The 24,910-nt window shown below is 35.2% G+C and overlaps 1 protein-coding gene across 2 annotated transcripts in view; it reads left to right on the top strand.

Moving 5' to 3' along the window:
- The window catches only part of LOC113523095 (inactive dipeptidyl peptidase 10), a 329,346-nt gene that overhangs the window by 91,088 nt on the left and 213,348 nt on the right, over window positions 1-24,910 (top strand). Inside the window, exon 1 of one of the 2 annotated variants that reach the window (XM_052892160.1) lies at window positions 19,709-19,923. The exons of the other annotated variant lie outside the window; for it this stretch is intronic. The gene's annotated coding sequence lies outside the window, so the exon portion shown is untranslated. Of the gene's footprint in view, window positions 1-19,708; window positions 19,924-24,910 lie in introns of those variants that run through there. 2 annotated transcript variants of the gene reach the window in all.

Below are 24,910 nucleotides of genomic sequence, written 5' to 3'. Positions count from 1 at the left end.
AGCGAGGCAGGCAAGTTACAGTGGGTGTATGCAAGTAACACAAATTTTTGAGATGCATGAAGATCCTATTATTTCTAATTATGTATGAACTACCAGTTTTACTTACCTATAATTTAATCGTATTACATTTTTTTATATCAGTGAGGTGGCAAACAAGAACACCGGCCGAAAGAAGGCCGCTTGACTTGTGGTAATCAGTTACCGTAGCATATGAACGCCTGCAATACCAAAGACATTACGCGCGCATTGCCGGCCCTAAGAGAACCTCTTTACCCCTTTTTGTGAAGAACCCCATGCTGTAGTCTATTGGAAAAAAACTCAACTAAAATATACGTAAGTGAAACTGGTAATTATAAAGTTAAAATAAAATGTTTACTTACAAGAACCTCTTTCTTTTTAAAGACAGTTAAAAATGAAAAAGGTCATAGGTATCACGAGACCTTGCGAGTTATATTGAATTTATAATGTAAAATTTAAAAAAGTTTAACGAGAAATTGTAATAGCGAGAGAAATTTCAATAGAAAACTTTAAAAGTATCATTCCTAAATCCTTCGGTTACACTGTGACGTCGTAATACCGTTAGGTACTTTCGCAAGCATCAATTTGTCTTCACATCTGATCCATTAATCTATCTCCGGATATCTTCTCACTATTGCAAACTGGTAATATCATGCCTTATTCTATACTTTTATAACATTTATATTGACTTTTTTGTTTCTTTTTTCTGTAATACTTAAAATGGCACACAAGCTGACGGCCCACCTGATGAAAAGTGGTAACTGTCGCCTGTTATGTGAACAGCACTATGATACATCCATGGTATCTCCCATTGCGTTGCCATTTTCTTGAAAACTACGTTGTTATGCCTCTGTATCCTGTAATTTCACTACCATATCCCACTCTGTTGAAGATTGCAACCTTTTTTTTTTTATTTTAGTAGCCATATATTTTTATTTTATGTGTTTGATGTTCTTTTGTTTTTTGCATAATTTTCTATCAAATATATAGAAGCATTTTTTTTATTTAATAATAATTATTAATTCACTATAAAACTGGGAGGTCGATCATACTTCCCAACACACCCTTCAAAGCGAAATACGGCAAACACAATTTTTCACAGCAGAAACAAGGTGAAGACAAATACCATGGAGTCTAATTTTGTACAAGGTTCTTAAAATAAATAATATTACCATTTTTTTTTTAAATAAATAAATCAATTTTTTTAATTAATAATATATAATCACTATGTTTATACGCTAGTTACCACTTCCTGTCAGATGGGCAAAAAATACAAGCTCTACTTAGTTTAAACGTACAAAACAATTTTTTTATACAACTTTGAATGGCAAACAAGCTGACGGCCCACCTGATGGAAAGTGGTAACCGTCGGCTATAGACATGTGCAGTACCATGGACATAACAGAGTATACTGTTCAAAATATTTCAATTGTATAAACAACAAGAAGATTTTCCTTATCAAATACAATTTTCGATTTGATTTTTTGTTATTTTCAATGTCCTTTCACAGTTAAAAAGAAATTAAATACATGATATTAATAATTTTATTATACAACAATTTTTTTTCTTAAATACTTTATCTAACACTTAAATTATCCGCCACATGTAACCATTGTGAAACCATTAATCTCATATTATATTATATAGCTAAAGCATCGAGCCTCCTAAACGGGTCAACTTTGCGTCAGCTAATTGTTAAATTAGCTACCTTGTTTTTTTAACAATGTTCTATATACTTACGCGTACAATGTATCTTGACGTATTATTTAATAAATAAAATAAATATATAGGCATTAAAAATATACAGAAAATATAAAACAAAATAATAATAGAAGATATAAAGGAATCACTCATAAATTTCATCCCAACCATCTGGACGAGTGGCGGTTCTCCACCGTGCGTTTTTCAAGGCACTTTCTCCCACGCACAACCACTCTTTGGAATCAACTTCCAGCAGCAGTATTTCCGAGCCGATACGACAACATAACCTTCAAGAAAAGAGCATATTCCTTTTTAAAAGGCCGGCAGCACACCTGCAATGCCGTAGGTGTTGTGGGTGACCATGGGCGGCGGTAGTCACTTACCATCAGGTGAACCGCTTGCTCGTTTGCCCCCTGTGTTGTCAAAACAAAAAAAAAAACTATTTATCACGCTAAATTTGACTACGAAAAAGTTGACCCGCTTTTTTGCGAAGCATTTGTATGAAGACACTCTATCTATATGAACTAAGCCATTAATTTACCCAGCACACGAGTACCGGCTCGGAAGTCGATTTAACTTTTTCCATTAAACATTTCGGACGTGTGGTACGGATGAGACGCTAGTGTCACCATGTCTCCAATAATTGGACAGAAAGGTGTTACGTGTGACAGTAGGACAACATGAGAAATGAGAAATATTGACCAATACTAATAGACTGGTATGATCTTATAGGCAGGAAAGTTCATATTAATCAATATTTTTATGACATTTAGAATGGCTTTTTTATACCACTGAGGTGGCAAACGAGCATACGGCCCACCTGATTGTAAGCGGTTACCGTAGCCTATGAACGCCTGTAATATTAGGGGTATTACGCGTGCGTTGCCGACCCTGAAGAAACCTCTTTACCCCCCTTTTGAAAAACCCCATGCTGTAATCTCTTGGGAAAACCTCGGCAGGGAACCCATTCCATAACCTGAGTAGGAGAAAACATCTGTGAAACCATATTGTACGCGACCATCTAGGCTCTAAGCGTATGAGGGTGAACTTCCTGTCGATGGCGAGCCGTAAAATGGTAGAAAGTGGTCGTGGGCATCATATTGAACAATTCTTCTGAGCACAGTCCATTGTACAAGTGGTTGAACACGCTCAGTTATAAGTATTAATTATTTTTATTTTTTACTTCATCCGTACTTATTGTCTTGGGCATCATGTTGAAAAATTGTTTGTAATTCTCATTGATTATGCATGCCAATGCCAATATTTGATGCTTGACTACTATTACTATTAGTAGAGGCTTTACTAGCTTCCCTATCACTCATCAACCTCTAACCTGAATTGTTAATCCTCAAAGATCGGCAGTCACACGCGTAATATCAGCGGAATTATAGATTTTTTTTTATATAACTTAGAATGGCAAACAAGCTGACAGCCCACCTAATGGAAAGTGGTAACCGTCGCCTATAAACATGAGCAGTATCATGGACATAACAGAGTATACTGTTTCGCCCATGACCACCCATGCGTTGCCATTCCTGAGGACTCAGATGTTATTCCTTTGTACCCTGTAAATTCACGCCATATTCCACCCTTCAAACCGAAACACAGCTATGCAAACACAACTGCTTCACGGTTGAAACACGAATGCGACAGAGGTACCCATGCAATCGACTTTTGTACAAAGTCTCCCTCTGGTAATTTTGTATGCATCTGAGAATGGCAAACAAGTAACAACAATAATGGTCCATTTGAGGGAAACTGGTAACTGTCACCTACAAACGTGAATAGCACCATGAATATTACAGAATACGCTATTATGCCCATGGTACCACTAATGCGTTACCGTTTCTGAGGACTAAGATGTTATATACCCGTACCACAGATAATTAAATACTATACTAATACCCAACTAATTCCCCGGCGATGGGAAGCATCGAGAACAAACTTAATAAATCTAAGTGACAGCGGTAAGCTCACCCCCTGCCACGATGGATTCAAATTTGCTCATGAAAATGTGGGCAGTCAGGTATTAAAATTTGGGGAGAATGCTATATATATGCTATATAGCATTAAGTCCGCCTTTTGTACCAAACATTTTTGTAATGTGGTCAATACAGTATAAATAAATATTGGCAACAGTCAACTAATGCCTTTCTCAAGCAATGTCTATCCCATTAAGAAGATTTCTCCCATTGCAAGTCATTTTTGGGACCACATTCCTAAACTATGTAATTAAGGAAAAAGTCTGATTAAAAATATATTCTTCTACTAAAATTCAACCGGTTAACTACAATTTGTATGTTTGGAATTTATTTAAATCTAGATACGCGGCAGTGGGTCCAGCCAAGTTTAAAGAAAAGTTAACTGAAGACGCGACAGCCGAGTTTTTATGTGCAGGCTTTTATTTGTCTAATCTTAATAAAAAAAATTAAGTTAGTGTACTTCATAAGTTAGTGTACATCCTGTTTATACTATACTCATATTGTTAGATTGATATGCCTACATTGCATTTAGTTTGTTTGTAAAAACTAGCCAAGTCAAATTTTGAACTTGAATTACATCCCCAATGAAATAAATGCATTGTGTAAATAATTGTCTAGAAAAATTTAAGAATTTATAATACCTATTAAGTAGCAAACATGATAGTAGTACCAAGAAACAAGAACATGGTATGTAAATTCGTTTTGTAATATTGCATGTTCTTGTAACTTGAAAATTTTAAGATTTTCTACACAGAACTTGCCAGCCATATAGATCTCAATTCTTTTTTCGGCGGAGTCGAAACGACGCGTTGGCAATATTGGACTTGGCTCCCATTTCACATTTATGTTTTTGATTAGATAAAAGTTACGTAAAAATATTAAATAAAAAGTGAGACGAATTCAAGAGTTTATAGTTAAAGCGAGCAAACCGTATTGTTAGCAAAAAAAGTCAAGATGTCGCATTACACAGAAAAAAGTACACTCGAATTGAAAAGCACTCTTTTGTGTATCATAAAAAGGCAAGTAAATCGAGACCTAAGTACAAATAGTGTCATAAATAAAATCCTTAAACCCTCTATCTAGGCTAGCTCGTAACGACCAGGACCGACCTCAGGGGGCGCCGAGGTCCAAAAGGGGCATCGAGCTTTAAGAGACCCGTTAGTCGTAAGATTTACAGAGGCACCTCGGTAAAAGATTGTGGCTTCTTTTTTTATTCATTCACTGTAATACGAGGCTTTTTTAATGGGGGAAAATTGTATAGTAACTCCGCCTGTGCTATTAATGTACTTTGACGGTACACCACTTTAAGATAATCTATTTTCTATGAAGATGAAAGTACATTAGTTGGCGTATTTTAACAAATTTTAAGAGGTCGGTGGTTATGAAATAAAACTCGTGTCATTATAGGGGAATCCAACTCGATATGTATTAACAGTTCCACAACTTTGCAATTAAAATACATTTGTATTAAAGCGACTCACCAAATTATACGTCTTTACTGGTCAATGTTCAATCAACAACTGTTCACTGTTGCTCGTTACTTCTAGTTTTTATGTCGACTATTTTGGCGGGTAAATAATTATTCCGGAAATGACAAATCACCATTTTGTAGTTAAATCAAATCAGCAACGGTGGTACTTGACAACAGTTATGTTATGATATAAATATAATAAAATATTGGTATACTAAATGTAAAGATGCTAACAAAATTTTCAATAAGAACTAAGCACGATGTTTTTGGGAGGGCGGAAAGGGCGTGAAAGTTTGCTTTTTAAGATAATGTATTGTATTGTAAAATCTTTATTGTACATAATTTATATTGAATGCATCAAGAGATTTAATATACAATGACGGACTTATCCCATAGTATAGGACATATCCTCTTATAGTCAACCTTTAAGAAGCTGAATGAAACCTATAGAATGTTCTAGAGTAAACACCGTATAGTTAAAACTCAATAATATAAAGTTAATATTAAACATACAGTACAATAAAAAGTATGTATGCATCTATACATATATATAGATGTATAAATAATAATAATACATAAATAATAAAATAACATTTATAAATAACATTCAATTCACATTCAGCACACCTGCAATGCCAAAGGTGTTATGGGTGACCATGGGCGGCGGTAGTCACTTACTATCAGGTGAGCCGTATGCTCGTTTGCCCCCTGTGTTGTAAAAAAAAATACACTTGAATTATGAATTTAGAATATAAAAACGAAAAATAAAAAAATTCTGGAAAAAATCTCTTACTAGAGATAAGTTGGCCTTTGTACATTACGTGTAAAATTATTTTTTCTTAACATTATGCTTGTGTACAATATGAAATAAAGATATAAAGATTAATGCATAAATAATAAAAAATCTACGTATATTGTAATGCAAAATTTAGATCTCATTATTAACAATTCCGTTTCCCTCTCCCCCCCGTCAGATGGGGCGCCGAGTGCCCTCAATATTTTGCTCAGTGGTAACTCAATTAAAAATAGATCTGGAGATTTTCGTTGTCAGGGCATTTAAAAATTGCCCAGGGGCACCAAGTACACTAAGTCCGGCCCTGGTAACTACACTGAACACTTCAATTGAGTAGTAACCATTCAGATAAGAATATCCCACTGATCTTTAGACTGTGTTGACTAGAATTATAGTCGTTTGCGCCAATAGATGGCACCATATGTCTAGTTATTAGGTCTGCCTACTGATAAGAGTACGCTACACTTGGATTTGTTTTTAGGGTTCCGTACCAAAGTTGAATTGAAATGTGGACAAAGAGACCTTTATAGTACGATTTTGTTCGTCCGTCTGTCACAACGCTATACCTTAGCATGTATTGATGCTGTCTAACTGAAATTTGGACTGGGAAAGGGATTGTTGGTAATGCGGATTATCAGCCCCATTACTAGCAATATATCTTATCAGGTCGACCTCCACGTGGTCCCCCCTGGAGACCTGCCGTTTCGTCTCACCTATCATCCCTCACTGGTGCCCCGCCAGCGTATATCGTTATCGTTTTTTTTTTGCGGTTCAAAATCCACTTATCGTGTTTGATTTTTTTTTAAATACAGGCGACAGCATTCATTCTTTTTATTCTATGTTTATAAGAGAAGAGAGATAAAATATTTGTATGAAAACGCTTCTTTTAGCTCAAGATTTAATACATATTTTAAGTAGTCTATTTTTCGTATATACAGCTCTAAAAGTGTAATCGTGCTTCGTACATGAACGCCATCTTCAGGTATCTTCAGTCAGCTTACACTAAATTCTAGCAAAGTTTAAGTGTTAAGCGCCATCTATTATTCTTATTAAGTTTATTACATTTTCCGAAAATGTTGCCATCTAGTGTCGATTTTCCAAGTTTCATGTACCTCGTAATATTAAAGTTCTGTCAGAGATGGCGCTGTTAAGGAATTTACACTAACACAAAAAGATGACTACATACTTGAACAACAGATGGCACGTTATACATTTCTAAAATTTTAATTAGAATTATATTAAGATTATTTTCATAAAGAAACCACAAAATGGAAGCGGAAAGTTTTAATAAATTTATTTTAACAACAAACAAAACATTGCAAGTTAAATATTTTATGCAGACTAAATTATGAACGCGTTGTTTGACTTATAAGTACTTTAGTAGGCAATTGTGGACAAAATCCAATTAGGTAGTTGTATTTGAAATGTATGTATATTTCGGATTATATAGAAGTTCTCAACTTGCCACAGAAAATTATTGCTAATTTTGAAAAATAAATTCAATTAAATTTCCTTAATTATTATTTTTTTCTATTATACAATTCTTAATCGTAATAAAAAGTTACTTCATCATCATCATCATCATCATCATAGCCTTAAACTGTTGTTGTTGTGTTTAGTTTTGCCAGTAATTGCCACGCTTGGCAGGCGGATTGGCAACCGCAGTTATGCTTTAGAGATGTTTTAAGAGAGACGCTGCTGCCCATCCCTCACTATTGTGATCTTTTGGAGGAAACAACAAAGAGTATCTATGTATCTATTTTTTTTTCACTTGTACTATAATTAATCATTTCAAACTTTGCTGGCTGATGCCGAAACATGCAGTGCTGTCGAAACTGCGGGTCTACCATGAGATGAAATTCCGAAATTTCGGACCCAATTTCGTGTTTTTGTTTATACCAAAATCGGACCAATAAATGGAGTTTAACATTTCGTTCATCATACATCCTATCATAAAATTGCAAAGGAATAATATTTTAACATTTTTAATATTTCCAAACGGCGTGTATTATGTAATTTTGACATCAAATTTGTGTTTCGTTTGGCTCCGAAATTTCGGAAAACATTTCATGGTAGGCCCTCTGTTTGTTCGCCTTAAAATGATAAATAAATAATAAATTAACAATATAAAAGAGTTCGTAAACAAGTCTATTGCGAGCTCTAACTTCCGAAGTCAATTCAGATATTGTCATCTCACAAGACTTGAATGACTCCGTCACTGAATACTAAATCTTATTTATTGATATTTTAGTATTGTTTTTCAAGCAATGGTATTGTCGTGTTTAATTGATAGATAAAACAGAAAAAAAAATATCAAGGAAAAATGGTATAAGGAAAAAAGTTTACCAATACAGTTGTATTGAGCTTGATCTTGCAGAAACCAGGACGCATATTACCATATAGATCACGGCTAAATAAAGACCGCCATAAGGAAGGGTCCCGAGCTACCTGCATCCTCTGACTCCCTGCAGTGTATTTGAGGTAATCGCTTCATCTAGTAGGGAGTCGTTTTACAGTATTTTTGCCTGTATGTGATTTCCACTCAAAAACTTTATTTCCTTAAGGGGTCTTGTTTCTTAAAGCTATGTGACTAGCCTATATATATATATATAGATAAATATACATCATCATCAGTCATCAGCTTTTAATTGTCCACCGCTAAATATATGCCTCCCTCTTGGGGGAGGGGGGATTGCTAGTAGTTGCCACGCTTGGTAGGCGGAATAGCAACTGCAGTAAGGTTTAAAGTAAGGAATGGCAACCCCGCCTGCGTTATTGGCTTTGCCTGCGTTGCTGGCTGGGCACTAGTGAGTGATGATAGATGAGAATGAAAGCAGATCAGTTAGCCCATCATGACGAATTCCATTAGAATTTACCACGATGGTTTCCAGGGGAACCGCGTGGAGGAAGACCTGAGAGGGTATATTGCTAGCAATGGGTTCATTAGTCCCTTTCCTCCGAACGCAGTAAGATTTGGAGATGTTTTCAGAGGGACACTGCTGCCCATCCCTTGTCCTCTCTTAATCGCCTCTGATGACACCCACGGGAAAGGAAGAGATGGCCCGTTATATGTCAAACACAGCGATAAATATACGTATTTATATAATAATATTATATATATGAATTAGGGGTTGTCCATTCTATGAGGGAGACTTTGTACAAAAGTCGATTGCTTGGGTACCTCTGTCCCATTCGTGTTTCAACTGTGAAGTAGTTGTGTTTGCATAGCTGTGTTTCGGTTTGAAGGGAAGGGAAGAGATATGGCAGTGAATTTACAAGGTACAGAGGAATAACACCTGAGTCCTCAGGTATGACAACGCATGGGGGGTATCATGGGCGAAACAGTATACTCTGTTATGTCCATGGTACTGCTCATGTCTATAGGCGACGGTTACCACTTTCCATCAGGTGGACCATCAGCTTGTTTGCCATTCTAAGTTGCATAAAAAAATAAATATTAATTATAAATGCGAAACTTTGTAAGAATGGATGAACGGATATTTGTAACTCTTTGACACAAAAACTACTATTTAAAAGAACAAAAGTTCCTAAATAATTAAAGATAAAAAGAACCATCGAGCGCTCAGACTGTGAAATGAGCTTCCTGTCGAGGTTTCCCCTAGAGACTACAGTATGCGGTTCTTCAAAAACGGTATATAATATTAAGGATTCTTCAGGGTCGACAACGCGCACGTGACACCCCTAGTGTTGCAGGCGTCCATAGGCTACAGTGACCGTTTACCATCAGACGGGCTGTATGCTTGGTTGCTACCTTCATGGTATAAAAAAATTACATAAATATACATATACAATTACATTATTTGCAATATGGTGGACCAACAAATTTAAATACTTCCAAATATTTGTGTTTCTTTTTTTAATGGATACAGTGACCGTTTATCGGACGGGCTGTATGCTTGTTTTCCACCTTTGTCGTATAAAAAAAAAGATATAAATAAAATTTGGCACATTAAATCAAATTTCAAAATTACAAAATTTGTCCGATTACATCCTGACGTGTAACTTAGGATAAGTGTATTGCTTTACGCGGGCGAAGCAGCCGGATAACACTAGTTTAGAATAATAAAATAGGGATTTTGTCATTGATTGAATGTACTCATCAACTTCTATATAAGAAAATAACATTTTGTACTAATGCGGATGTAATTTCTTTATGTTTTCGCCGTTAAAGCTGAAAGTTGGTGACGAGGGCGGCCGGAGGTCGGTCCGATGATTAATTATCCGCCCGGGGGACCCGGTGACTGAGTGGCCGTCACTTCTTGTGTGGGCGACGTAAAAAGGCGGACTATGTTGATTGGCGAGGAATTTTGCTTGTTGTACAAACCTCATTAGTGGCAGCGGTGCCCGCCTATTACGATATTCGCTTACAGCAATTATTTCGCAGAAGAAAACGTTCTTAAGACTCTTCTGACCGACTTCGGAAATATTTTATATATATAAATATTTTATATTTTAACAGTTCCAAGTCTCTATATACTGGTTGTCCTTACTGATTTTGTAAAGGTCCTTCTGAAAACTGAAACGGAGCAAAATAGAAAAAATCGGGAGAGTACTAGGAGGAAGGATAAAAATTATACGAAGTCTCAATTCTTTTATTAAATTACGATCCCTTTTATTAGAGAAATGTTACTACTCCGTACATGACTTCTGTACCGTTGACACTGTTTATTGCAGAATTTATTTATTATAATTTATTGTTATTATTATAGTTATTGGACGGTTGTAATATTCAGGTTAATTTATGATTTTTGTATGTTTATCTCTTATTTCAGACACAATGTACATTGTTTTTTTGAATAAATGACTAATGACTATCAGTAACTCCATTTTGACTGTATTTATTTTGATAAGTTATTTAACGTGATATTTACGTTTATACTGATGTTATAAACAGGACAGATTTGATTTTTCGTATGTTTATTTGTATTCAGTGAATGAAGTCAAAACTCTTATTTACCTAATTTTAGTAATTCTCTCATTTGTAAGAAGATGAAGAAAAAATATATAAATAAAATAAAAGATATTAGCAATAAACAAAAACAAAATAAACAAATAAAATATATTAATAATAATATTTAGTGCCATTTTTTTTGTACATATACTAATAAATACATTGTAAATTACCCGTATGCCTGGGAATAGGTACAAACTCAGCTTTTGCTGGACTCACGTGCATTGCGCTGATTTACCTAGATTTAAAAAGCATCTACCTTTAGCTGGTTTGCCATTCTAAGTTACATAAAAAATTAACTTTATAATAATATATTTTTTTTACATATTTTAAAACCAATTATACAAATATAAAAACTATTTATGACTCAACATAAATGTCTGTATGTTTTCTTTAAAAATATATAAATAAAACTAATAAAAACAAACTATTTCCCTTTATTATATTAATAGGTAGAGATTACGTGGAATTTAGTTGCGTATTTACATAAATAGTATTTAATGATCAGTGGAGAAACTCGAAGTGTTTCAATGTGAAAAAAAAACCTCATTTCACCGTTACGTGCAGCACATTAGCGCCACCTGCCGTCTGATAGCTTCCTGCCACTAACTACCGTAATATTTCACCACCTAATGGTGTAAAAATTACTCTCGCCCTTATTATTGGGTTTTTGAAAACGAAGTACATAGACTTGAGATACAAACTTGTACAAAAGTTCTCTGATTGGGCACCTCTGTCCCGCTAGTGTTTCTGCCACGGAACAGCTTTGCTCGTATGGCTATATTAAAATTTAAAGTGGAATTATGGGGTACGGAGGTATAACACCTCAGTCCGGGGGGAAAGGGATTGTTAGTAATGGAGACTGAGAATCCCATTGCTAGCAATAAACCCAACCAGGTCGAACTCCACGCGGTTCTCCTTGGCAAACTATCATGGTTAATTCCCGATGAATTCATCATGATGGGCTAACTGGCCTGTTTTCATTCTCACCTATCACCCTTCACTGGTGCCCCGCCAGCGTATCCCGTTAGCGCAGGCGGGGTTACCATTCCATTTTCACCCATAAAAAAAAACTAGTTTACTTTTAAATAATTATATATATAATAATAAATACTTCCTTAACTTCCCCAAGCACAGGTTAATTGTTCCTTTTAATTAATACAAGTCCCTAAACTCAAATCTTATTAAGTTCAACAAACTTTTCTCATTTAAAGTAAAATATTTGATTTTGTTTCTTCTGAGAATGTTTGCAAGGGTAAAATAACATAACAAAAGGTTTTGTGTAAGTTATATGACTATATTAGTTTGTAATGGACGTTAAAGAAGGGATGGCCAACCAGTCTGTAGCGACCGACCGATCGATCGCGACTATTAGTCCAGTGGATCGTGGCAAGGCAATAAATATAATATTTTGCTAATAATAAAATATGATTACTTACCAGAGGGAGACTGTACAAAAGTCGATTGCTTGGGTACCTCTGCATTAGAATAAAAAACACCTCATATTAATAATAGATGGCGTTGACAAAAATTCCAATGGCGCTAATGTTGCATTTACTACGTAAGTTAAGTAAAATGTATAAGCTTTTAATTGTTTTTTGAAGACACCACGCCGGCATACGCAGACCACCAATGTATGCCGGCTGAAGAACCCAGCGACCCGGAGTTGAGGCCGGGGTAGAGGGGTATACCCCGGGGCCCCTACCTCGCCCGCCCACACAACATCTGGCGGGCATGAGAAGTCCCTGTTGATTGTTAATATTTTTTTTTTGTTCAACGATTGAATGTTATTACTGTTTATCGACACCAGAGGGCGCTCATCCATAGTTTTGTGATATATTATGTACAATAACCACATCTTTCCTAATTATATTACATGTGAAATTGAGTTCGTTTGCTTGTTTGCTGAAGACGTATTTCACTATATAGTAACTATTAATCACCTGATAGTAAATAACCGTAGAATTATAAATTGAATGTAGGCAAATAATTGCAGGACTCATGTCCCATCTGTCGGCGGCAACGCTAACATTATCATATTTTAATATTAAATGGACACATCATTTTCACTAAGATTCTACACAAACACTAAAATTGCGCTGGGGGAGTTGCAAAAAGTTTGAAAGCAAATAAGATATCAAATATTAACAGTTAGAGAAGATGTGGTAATGTCTGTGTTCACGAAGACAGGGGAATGTATAAGTATTTTGGAACCAGTCACTAATAGAGAGCGACCAGAATCGATCGATAAGATGTACATAATTATATATACCGACATAATGTATTTACAGTATAAATATATATATATATATATATATATATATATATATATATATATATATATATATATATATATATATATATATTAGAGTATTGTAACAGATTCTTTAGTATCCAAGGCTATTTCGACTTAAAGTGAAAAAAGTTATAACTGTTGTCCATCAGTTTAATGAAGAAAATACCTTAGAAGCTTTCTCTCGTTTACTAAATTATTAAATATATAAATAATAACTAATTATATAACAGTTGTGATAAATTATATTATTATATTCTTTATTGCACTTGTAAATTACATTGTTAATCTATTTATAAATGTTGTGAGCAAGGAATTACTGTCTGTGTTCACTTATCTCTGATATATACCGACATAGATCTACTTCCATATATATATATATATATATATATATATATATATATATATATATATATATATATATATATATATATATATATTAGAGTATTGTAGTGACTATTTCTAAAGTGAAAAAAGTGTTGTCCTCCTCTCTCGTACTAAATTATTAAATATATAAATAATAACTAATTATATAACAGTTGTGATAAATTATATTATTATATTCTTTATTGCACTTGTAAATTACATTGTTAATCTATTTATAAATGTTGTGAGCAAGGGTGGACTTATCTCTGACAGAGATCTCTTCCAGTCAACCCAGTGAGAAAGCATTTCGTTAGCGAGCAGCTGAAGTGCTACAACTATTAATACATAAACAAATATACAGTTAATTAAAATATTAAAATATATAATAAAATATTACATAAATACATACACTATAAATATATATAATACCTACCTACTTATACAATAAATGTTAAAATAAATGAATATAGGTAGTATATTCATTTATTTTTATAGAAGTTTCAATAGAAGTTTTGATTTTAAAGTTTGACAGTTCAATTAGAAAATTATTGTATTAATAAATTTACTTACATTACATAGATACAGTGTCTCCATACAAATGCATCGAGAAAATCAGGTTAAATTTTTCATATAATTTTGCGTGATAAATAGTTATGAGTGATTCCTTTATAACTTCTATATTTATTTTGTCTTATAAATTGTGCATAATTTCAACACGTAAGTGCTTATTTTATTTATTAAATAATACGTAAAAATACATTTTATGAATAAATATATAGAATATTAATAAAAAAAACGAGTCAGCTTATTATTTTTTTTATATACAACTTAGAATGGCAAACAAGCTGACGGCCCACCTGATGGAAAGTGGTAACCGTCGCCTATACACATGAGCAGTACCATGGACACAACAGAGTGTACTGTTTCGCCCATGATACCCCCCATGTGTTGCCATTCCTGAGGACTCAGGTGTTATTCCTGTGTACCCTGTAAATTCACGCCATATCCCACCCTTCAAACCGAAACACAGCCATGCAAACACAACTGCTTCACGGTTGAAACACGAATGGGACAGAGGTATCCAAGCAATCGACTTTTGTACAGTCTCCCTCCTATTTAACTATTGACTAACAAAAAGTTGACCCGTTTTCGAGGCTCGACGTCTTTAACTATATAATCTAAGTAAATAAGTTTACTAACGTAATCTTTTGGACGAAACAATAAAGAGTGTCTATCTAATTTTTAAATATTAATAATATCAAAGTTTATTATGAAAATATTTGTAAATATTCGCTTAAATACACCGTCTACCCTCAAATCTCGTTAAACGGGCAATGGAAAACCAATATACTGTTAGGTATATAATTTTGTATCTGTCAAAATGTCACGCATCTATAGAGTAATAAGGGAGCGAAACAGCGTGACTATGGGTATGTCGTACCTACATTCGTTGAGTTGACAGATTCTATTATCTCGCGATGATAGAATTTTTAATTAAGTTACGACACCATAAAATTGAATGAAAAGGGTATATGGGTAAAGTTGACCTCGATTTTGACTGATGAATTTTTGACTTGTTTGATTATTCATAGAAATAGAATATTTTAACATGTTCACTGCCGTGGCAATTTTCCAAAATCTGACCTAAAATGACGATTTGATTTAATTTGAGCCTTACAGTCTTCCAATACGCTCACCCAGGAGAGTACAAACCCGAAAGCATGAGTACAATAGCATATAAAAAAGGAATGTTACACATATGTATATAACAAGAATAATATAAAAAGACTTTATTATTAAAAACTCTAATTCTAGTGTGTAGTTAACATCAGAAAATAAAAAAAGCCGGTCAAGTGCGAGTCGCGTTTCTAAGGAAAAAGATCTTGACAAACGGACGTGTTGACGGATGGACTACGAAGTGATCCGAAGGATTACGTTTCTTCCTTTGGAGGTACGGAACCCTAAAAAACTAGTACTATTTGTTAGAATCAAAATCTAGTTAGGTTTTTTTATGGAAGATAATAGAATGGCAACCCCGCTTGCGCTAACGGTATACGCTGTCGGAGCACCAGTGAAGGATGATAGGTGAGGATGAAAAGGCAGAGGTTAATTAGCTCATCGTGATGAATACACCTGGAATTCTGCACACTGGTTTCCAAGAAGGACCACGTGGAGGTCGACCTAACAGAATATATTGCTAGTAATGGAACTGACAGTCCGCATTACTGACAATCCTTTCCTCGCCCCCCTCCCCTAAGTCTAGTTTTTTTTATGGGTGAAAATGGTATGGTAACCCCGCCTGCGCTAACGGGATACGCTGGCGGAGCACCAGTGAAGGGTGATCGATGAGAGTGAAAACAGGCCAGTTAGCCCATCATGATGAATTCATCAGGAATTAACCATGATAGTTTCCAGGGAGAACCGCGATGTGGTCGACCTGGTTGGGTATATTGTTAGCAATGGGATTCTCAGTTTCCATTACTAACAATCCCTTACCCCCCCCCCCCCCTCAATCTAGTTAGGTTAGAACTAGTCGCATACAATACTATAATAATACGACAATACGTTAGAGATCATCACTCTCCACTGCGTCCGTCTGTTTGCAGAGCACAATAATGGCGGCGGATGACTTGGCGAAAACTATCATGTAATATCATTATACGATCAACTGTAGCACGCGGCTTTGTCCGCGTAAATTGAAATACAAAAAGAAAGAAATATATTTAATTCTATATTGCGCACAGTAGAGATGTATACAAGGAGTATTTATACAGAATGTGCATATACAAAAGGCGGCCTTATCGCTTAAAGCGATCTCTTACAGACAACCTGCTTATATTTACATTAGTAAATTTATTCAAGTAAATGTTGCTATGTTCCCGGCATGGAATAGGCCACCTTTTCTTTCCCGTGGGGGTCGTAAGAGGCGACTAAAGGAACGCAATGATCGAAGGATGGACAGCAGCATCCCACTTAAAACATTTCCAAGGCCTAACTGCAGTTGACAACCCACCTGCTAAGCGTGGCAAATCCCCCCTTTAAATAGAGGGAAGCCTATGTCCAGCATTGGACAAGTAATGGCTAATATGGTATGGTATGGTATGGTATACTTAAATTTAAGAATTTTTGTATAGTCATTATTCTTTTTCATTACCGCCCATTTTTTTTAATGGGTGATAATGTAATGGTCTCCCCGCCTGCGCTATCGATATACGCTGGCGGGGCACCAGTGAGGAATGATAGGTGACAATGAAAGCAGGTCAGTTAGCTCGTTGTGACGAATTCTACTAGAATTAAACACGATGGTTTCCAGGGGGAACCGCGTGGAGGTCGACCTGACAGGGTGTGTTGCTAGCAATAGGTCAGTTAGACCCCATTACCAACAATCCCTTTCCCCCCATTACCGCATTAATTTCAGACAAGTAGAACGGGCAAGAAACTCAGCGGTTGCTATTTCAAAAGTTTTCTCTCTCTGTCTGCCTTCGGCCACTTCATTACTGAAGGTTGTGTCCTTGAAAGGTGTCTGTTGCCTCTTTTATGGTGTTATTACATTTCATACGGTCATCGGCTTCTCGCAGGGCAGATGCAATTGACAGTTCCGTAAGGGCGGTTACTTGGTCCGACCATCGATTAGGCGATCGTCCGCGTGGTCTTTTCCCCTCCATCATGCCTACAACCATTAGTTTGTCCAGATTGTCGGACTTTCGTCGAGCAATATGACCGAAGTATCCAAGAATCCTCCGATAGCAGACTGTCGAGAGCCTATCTTATATGCGGAGTTGCGTCAGGATAGATATATTTTTTTTAATACAACTTAGAATAGCAAACAAGCTGACGGCCCACCTGATGGAAAGTGGTAACCGTCGCCTATAGACATGAGCAGTGCCATGGACATAACAGAGTATACTGTTTCGCCCATGATACCCGCCATTCGTTGCCATTCCTGACGACTCAGGTGTTATTCCTCTGTACCTAGTAAATTTACGCCATGTCCCACCCTTCAAACCGAAACACAGCCATGCGAACACAACTGCTTCACGGTTGAAACACGAATATTCGTGCGCTTTGCTGTCCAGGGAATTCGCAGTATCCTTCGCCAGCACATCTCAAGAGCATCAATCTTTTTCATACAACTCTTCTTTTTAATACAACTCTATTCACCCGTCTATAATTGAGTGAGTTATAAACATAGAATTTTCTTCACATTATTTCACATATATTAAACTTCATATTAAACTATCTTTCACCCGTAATTCTACTGCGTGACCAGGACAAAAAACTATGTTCATCTCTATCTTAAATATATGTAGATATACCAAATAACATATATGTAGATTTTTTTTAATGGATGATAATGGAATGGTAACCCCACCCGCGCTATCGGTATACGCTAGCAGGGCACCAGTGAAGGATGATAGGTGAGGATGAGGTAGGTCAGTTAGCCCATCGTGACGAATTCAACAAGAATTGTTCACGATGGTTTCCAGGGGGAACCACGTGGAGGTCGACCTAATAAGGCATATTGTTAGCAATGGGGCTGTCAAACTCCATTGATAACAATCCCTTCCCCCCATATATGTAGATTAGTTCAGCCGTTAAGGCGCCGAGAGGTAACAAACAAACTGACTTTTATATTTATAGCATTAGTGAGGAATAATAAGATTAATATACGATCCAGGAGCTGAGTTGCGATAGACGATAATACGGATATGTTGTACGGGATATTTCCCGTACTGATGGCAGAAAAAAAATTATTAGAAATCCCTAAACTTGTGTTTTAATAGAATTTAATGACAATGTAAACATATAAATAACTGATCTGACCATAACTCAGTTTGTTGATGTTCAACTGTAGTAGAAATCAAAACTTTTACTTATGGGGACTAAATGCCCCATTGCTAGCAATCAGTCCTACTTGGTTGACCTTTACGGCGATTCCCCTGCAAACTTCACTTATTCATTATCACGTATTAAAAAAACAGGAGGGAGGAAGGAGTAAGTAAAGGAGTCCCTCTTGTTAGCAACATACCCTCGTGGTTTATTCTCACAATGAGTCCACTAATCTACTTTTTTATCCCTCTCAGGTCGACCTCCATGCGGTTCCCCCTGAAAACCACCATGGTTAATTCTCGAAAGTTTCATAAGTTTTTTTTATACAACTTTGAATGGCAAACAAGCTGACGGCCCACCTGATGGAAAGTGGTAACCGTCGCCTATAGACATGAGCAGTACCATGGACATAACAGAGTATACTGTTTCACCCATGATACCCCCATGCATTGCTATTCCTGAGGACTCAGGTGTTATTCCTCTGTACCCTGTAAATTCACGCCATATCCCACCCTTCAAACCGAAACACAGCCACGCAAACACAACTGCTTCACGATTGAAACACGAATGGAACAGAGGTACCCAAGCAATCGACTTTTGTACAAAGTCTCCCTCTGGTGTGTGTATTGATATAAAAAAATTGTAAGAATGTCAATTAATTCGTCATTATTGGCCAACTGCACTAACTTCATCCCGCCTATCATCCAACAAGCATAAACCAGAAGCACTGGCAAAATTACCATCCGATTCACTTTTTGAAACATTTAAGCATTATTTATTTATTTATTACATCCACTGGATGAGCCTTACAGTCTTCCAATACGCTCACTCAGGAAAGCATGAGTACAGTAACATATAAAAGAAATATTACATATATATAACAAGAATAATATAAAAAGACTTAAACAAAAACGTCTGAACACAAATACTCTGTGGTCACTCGACGAAACTCCAGCAAGTTGGAGGCAAATACATATTAATATAATAACATATTAATATTATATTTTATACACTCAAGATTAACAGCCCTAGATGGTCGCGAACCTAGTTGTGTATACTCCACAAAGGTACAGGTTTTTCAGTGTCGGCATCACGCACGTGACACCCTAGTGCTGCAGGCGTCCATAGGCTACAGTGACCGCTTACCACCAGACGAGAGGTTGTATGATGGTTTGACACCTTCGTTGTATAAAAAAAAATTTAAATGCTTTGTCTTCACTTTTTTAGTTCTGCTGACGTTACAAAGGGTGGGCATATACAGGAGATTTCAGGACAATACAACCACGTCAGTGTGGCGCCCAACACCGCGCGGGACGGACGCGCGTCACCCGTCGCATATATTTTCACGTACATATAAAACGGTTATTTGTGTTAATATTGTGTTACATTAAAATTTGGAGTTACATATAAAATGATTATGTGCTATTATTGTAGTGTTGTGCCGTAGTGTTGGTGTTTACGATAGGCCAGTATCATTATAAAAGTGTTTAATTAATGGTGAATACGTTTAATTAAATTCTAAGAGATAGTGTGACAGGCGCAAATTTAATATATATTTAGTAATTAATTTTAATTAATTGCTATTTACAAAGAAATTAAAACAATTTTAAAAGAGAAAGCGAACAAATTATAAAAATAATACAATTTCTGATAATCAAATTAGCCGTTTCAAAATTATATTTATTATTTAATTGATTATTTTAATTCTTTTAATATATTTTCATAATAGTGGATCAATAATTTATTACTTTTTATTGTTGTTCAAATATCAAACGAAAGTACTGAAAGATTTTTTTTTATATTTCTTTAAATATTAATTGAATCCAATTCAAAATATAATTTATTGTCTTAATTTCTTTTATTTGTCAAAATATAACCCGACGTTTTTGTAATAGCTTATTAATATTTGATTACTTAAATTATTAATTTAATAATTTAAAAAATATATGAAATAATATTTTTTAGTAATTCAATTTATAAAACGATTGACTTCAGTAACGTAGTTGTTAAGCACGGCGCACGGATGCGGTTCTAGGTTCGACTACGATTTTTTTCAATATTGTTGTTTATTAGTTTATTATATAGCAATTATCAATTTTTAAATTCCAAATTCAGCGGCATACTGACATGGAATTGTGCGTTTACAGGCACAAAGTTTTGCTCCACAAAGAAAAACGTTAATTGTCATATAAGATATATATATATATATATATATATATATATATATATATATATATATATATATATATATATATATATATCTTACAATTGTTAGAATTTACTCCCGTGTTGGGAGTTAATTCTAACAATTGTAAAAATCATTTATTGTAATTGATACCACTTCCCATCAAAGGAATTGTCAACTTCTTTGCCATCCTGAGTTGCATTTTTTTATGTTGCTTTATACTAGTTGCATTCCGTGACTTCACCCACCTGAATCATTATATAAACTACCTATAATCTATCTCTGTGGCAAAATTCAAAGTCGTTGAGTAGTTTTTGCGTGAAAAAGTAGCAAACTATCATTCAAACAACTTTTAAATCAATTCAATAGATCAGCCAACTAATTTAGGAAATAGATATACAGCAGTAGAAGTTTCTATTTGTAAATTTTTTTTTAATGGATGATAATGGAATGGTAACCCCACCCGCGCTATCAGTATACACCGGCTGGGCACCAGTGAAGGATGATGGGTGAAGATGAAGTAGCTCAGTTAGCCCATCGTGACGAATTCAACAAGAATTGTTCATGATGGTTTCCAGGGGGAACCACGTGGAGGTCGACCTAATAAGGCATATTGCTAGCAATGGGGCTGTCAAACTCCATTACTAACAATCCCTTTCCCCCCTATCTATCAATTTGTAGACATATATGTTCGTCCAATGGTTGACTGGTAGAGACACCGTGCGGTGTTAAGTCCGCCAAATGTAGATAGAGTTTTACTGTGCATTAAAGTTTAAATAAAATAAAGTAGATATATTTATTTATTTATTATTACCTGCAGTTTACATATGATTAATTTCCAACACACTACAGGTAATTATAATTTTTGTACATGTCAAATTATTTACAATATTTATTATTAATAATTAATTATAAAAGGTAAAAATTATATTTAAATTTATATAAAATGTAAATTCAGATCATTAAATCTTTTAATTTACTTTTATATATCACTCTTGCGCCACCTACCCACTTCTATGAACAAAATGGATTGTTAACAATGGAGACTAAAGGTCCCATTGCTAGCAATATACCCAACCATGCCGACCTCTACGTTGTCCCCCTGGAATCCAAGTGTGGGATATGGTAATGATAACATTAAGTACAGAAACATAACATCATAGTGCTCAGGAATGGTAACACACGACGGGTCCTTCACTGCTCCGCCAGCGTATCCCGTTAGCGCAGGCGGGGTTACCATACCATTTTCACCCATAAAAAAAAATACACATGAGGGGTGCCATGGGCGACATAGTATGCCTATGTTGTTCATGACGCAGTTCATATCTATAGGCGACCACTTTCCATCACGTGAACCATCAGATTGTTTACCATTCCAAATATTATGAAAAATAATACAGCAATATATTGTAGGAAACCAGAAATAGGTTTATTGTGATACGGTTCCAGGAATGCTACGTGATTTTACTTTTGTCTTTTATCGTCCGTCCAATCGCCCCTCGCGGATTACATTATCCACTATTATACCTCCACTCAATGTCCCCAACTATCTCCAACTTTCCTCCCCTTATCTCAATCTAACTGTTGCCCGCAGCTTTGTCTGTTGAAGTTGCATTAAACCAGTACATTATTATGGTTTAACTGTAATATCAAGGGTGTCTTTGCAGCATAGAGGATAGCTTTGTATAGGCGTTCGTTTTTTTATTTGTTTTCATTGTACTTGACTAACATGGAGAATACCACGTCTCCACTAATATATTATTTACTAGCGATCCATCGCACATATTCGTTCACCGATCACATTAGAAACCACTAAAATTATCAGTGTTTCTCTACTGTATTATGCATGTATTATACATATAAACCTTCCTCTTGAATCATTCTATCTGTAAAAAAAAACCGCTTCAAAATCCGTTGCGTAGTTTTAAAGATTTAAGCATACATAGGGATAGACAGCTACAGCGACTTTGTCTTATATTATCATGGTTATCATAGTATCATAGGCTAAACAGTATACTCTGTTATGTCCATGGTACTGCTCATGTATATAGGCGACGGTTACCACTTTCCATCAGGTGGACCGTCAGCTTGTTTGCCATTCTAAGTTGTATAAAAAAAGATTCATACTCCTCCGTCCGCGCAATTTTCGTAAAAAAAGGGATAAAAAGTGTTTGCTTCACGTTTTAACATATATAGATAATAACAAAACTTAGGGTACGAACCTTTACTAATATTATAAATTGAAAGTGTAGTTTGTTACCCATTAATGCCTTTACGGTTCAATTAATCGCCATGAAATTTAACATAAATGTACCATTTGGGATGAAGAAGGAGAATGGGATTACTCTTTAATCCCGGACCCACGTTCAGGGAGCCCGCTTCCGTTGAAGAGCAGCGCGTCGTACGAAATTTAACATAAATGTACCATTTGGGATGAAGAAGGAGAATGGGATTACTCTTTAATCCCGGACAATCAACTTAATCCCGGTCACACGAATAAAGTGATGAATTGAAGTTAGTAATAAATGTATGTACGTATGTATGTATAAAATAAAATATACGAGTATGTGTATAAAGTTTTATTTAACTGTTTTATATTGTAATATTTTATGTATTTATTGTATGTATATATTTATTTATTTAATATATTATGTGTATGTTTATGTTATATGATTTTTAAAATATTGCTTTATTTTGAGGGAGACTTTGTACAAAAGTCGATTGCTTGGCTACCTCTGTCCCATTCGTGTTTCTACCGTGAAGCAATTGTGTTTGCATGGCTGTGTTTCGGTTTGAAGGGTACGATATGGCGTGAATTTACTGGGTACAGAGGAATAACACCTGAGTCTTCAGAACAAACTGACGGCCCACCTGATGAAAAGTGGTAACCGTCGCCTATAGACATGAGCAGTACCATGGACATAACAGAGTATACTGTTTCGCCCATGATACCCCCCATGCGTTGCCATTCCTGAGGACGCAGGTGTTATTCCTCTGTACCCAGTAAATTCACGCTATATCCCACCCTTCAAACCGAAACACAGCCATGCAAACACAACTGCTTTAATTGTGTACTTCTAATCTTAATAGACTTGCTTCACTCAATACTTCGATATTTAATTATAAAACGCGATGGTACGCTCCTTCTGATAAAGCCTACATATTATAATCCGACATTTATGTGTATAATGTAAACCGCATCATTGTCAGAGGATTTCCATCAGAACAAATATAGATAAATACGAGTTGAGACATTGCGTATTGTTTATTTTACGTGATAGAAACGAATTGGGAAATAAATATATTTTCTTTATTTGTTCCTTTATTACTTCCTTTCCCCTTTTTTTATCTTTCTTTCAATAATTCTTGTTTAATTTATTTATAATCATTTCGTATGTAAATCAATTTTAATAAACGATTCAAGAAATGGTTAATACTTATTCTTTACATTTTTTTTCCTTTCAACAATTCTTCCCTTTTATTTATTTATAATAACTTTATAAGTAAATTTTAGTAGTTGATTAAAAAAGAATGGAACTTAATACAGCTTATTAGCATTACTTCATTAATCATTAAATTTATTACCATTTTTTTTTCGATATTCTTTTTTATTCTCAAAAATATCACAAATCTACAAACAAACAATAATAATTAACCGAATCCCTGTCTCTAGATATTCATTAATTATATTATATTTACCAGAGGGACACCTTGTACAAAAGTCGATTGCTTCTCTGTCTCTCTATGCCTCTTAGGTACTCAGGGTACAGAGGAATAACACCTGAGTCCTCAGGAATGGCAACGCATGGGGGGTATCATGGGCGAAACAGTATACTCTGTTATGTCCAAGGTACTGCTCATGTCTATAGACGACGGTTACCACTTTCCATCACGGAGGCCGTCAGCTTGATTGCCATTCTAAGTTGTATAAAAAAAACACTGAACTAAAACTGGTCTTAACTGGAGCTAAGTTATATTTATTGATCAGGAAACCTCTCTGCGCCAAAACGATTCGAAAAATATCACCTGCAATGCCGTTCTTGGCAATCTACAGTTTAAACTTTTCGTACTATATTTCATGTAAGCAATCCGATTCGAAATTTATCTAGGGTCCAATAAAGAGTTCTGCTGGCTCAGAACAACAAATGGCTATGCAAAGTGGATGCAATCGTAGTATTTATATTCCAAAGATTTCAAGAAGAAGATTGAACTCTATTTTTTGTTATGCGATATCTTCTTTAATTCTGCAACGATCTGATTATTCCTTTTACTAATTGTCTTTGATTTTTGTAACATGTA

The sequence above is a fragment of the Galleria mellonella genome, unplaced genomic scaffold (genome assembly GCF_026898425.1).
Source record: "Galleria mellonella isolate WM207_F2 unplaced genomic scaffold, CSIRO_AGI_GalMel_v1 utg109, whole genome shotgun sequence".
NCBI classification, from domain to species: domain Eukaryota; kingdom Metazoa; phylum Arthropoda; class Insecta; order Lepidoptera; family Pyralidae; genus Galleria; species Galleria mellonella.
The sequence above is the reverse complement of the archived record's forward strand: the minus strand, read 5'-3'. Positions and strand labels throughout refer to the sequence as shown.